This window comes from Rattus norvegicus, chromosome 5 (assembly GCF_021556685.1).
Source record: "Rattus norvegicus strain SHRSP/BbbUtx chromosome 5, alternate assembly SHRSP_T2T, whole genome shotgun sequence".
Classification (NCBI taxonomy): Eukaryota; Metazoa; Chordata; class Mammalia; order Rodentia; family Muridae; genus Rattus; species Rattus norvegicus.
Window position 1 is genome coordinate 48,016,334 of NC_141538.1, and position 1,457 is coordinate 48,017,790.

Sequence of the window (1,457 nt, forward strand, 5' to 3'; positions counted from 1 at the left end):
TTGTTGATTATTTTTTAAATTAGTTCCTTATGATTTTCTGGAGTTTCCTAAGTCTGTTGTTATGAATATCTTTTTATTTCTACTACTTTTTACATCTACCATATAAATTAAAATGATGAACTTTTCATTTTTAATGTGTTGATGATAGAACAGATCTGTGTAGTTTTAAAAAAATAGAGATTTTTTTTAAATCATCCTCATGTTAACAAGTTGGTAACCAAATAATTTATAGTTTGACAATGCATTTCATTAAAATATATCTTTTATCTTTTTTATTGTCCATCTTGTCATTGCAAACTTTTCAAGAAATGAAGTTAGTCAATGTCATAAATGTAACCTTTTGACATATACATTATAATTACCTTCTATCTAAAATATTGATGGTTAACAAGTAGCACCATATTTAAAATTTCATAGCAACACATAAAAGCATATATTGCTTCATAGTAAAATATATTTCTTAATATAGTCATTAAAACTATTGAAAACCATTTTCAAAAATAATTTGTATAAGGACACAATCGTTCTACAGTTTTTTGAAAATATTACAAAAAGCTGCTACTTAAATCAGTCAGTTTTTTAGAATAACTGTTATTTTATTTTATGCATATGGGTGTTTTGCACATACACACACATGTTTGTGTGTGTGTGTGTGTGTGTGTGTGTGTGTGTGTGTGTACCATGAGTATTCCTGTTGCCTACAGGATCCCTAAAAATGTATTTACATTTCCTGATGAAATATATAAGCGGTATTATGGGTGTTAAGAATCAAACCTAGGTCTTCTGGAGTTGCAAACAGTGCCCTTTAGCCACTAATCTGTCTTCCAGCTCCTTAAAGTAGTCAATTTCAAGTTCATATATACTCAAATTGTACTTATTTTGATCATGGCTTTATAGAAATTAATCTGACTTCTCTATCTATAATGGTGAATCAAAGCAATGTTTGTATTTTAGTTTATATTATGAATATAAAATGTTTAAAGTATATTGTTATCTTAATTAAGGCTTTTTTGCTGTGAAGAGACGCCATGACTAACATAACTCTTATAAAGACAAAATTTAATTGGAGCTAGCTTATGTTTTCAGAGGTTCAGTCCATTATCATCATGTCTGGAAATATGTCAACATCAAGGTAGACATGGTTCTGGAAGAGTCAAGGGTTCTACATCTTGATTCAAAGCTGTAGGAGTCTGTCTACTGCAAGCAGCCAGGAAAAAGGACTCTCTTCTGCCCTGGGTAGAGTTTGAGCATAGGATATTAAAGCCAACCCACACAATGATGAAGTTCCTCAACAAAGTTGCATCTATTCAAGCAAAGTCATGGGGCAAGCATATTCAAACCACCACATTCCACTGCCTGGTCCCCATAGGCTTGTTCAAATATAACAGTCTATGGGGGATAGGCATTGCATAATGGAAAATACATTTAGTTCAACTTCAAAAGTCCCCATAGTTCTA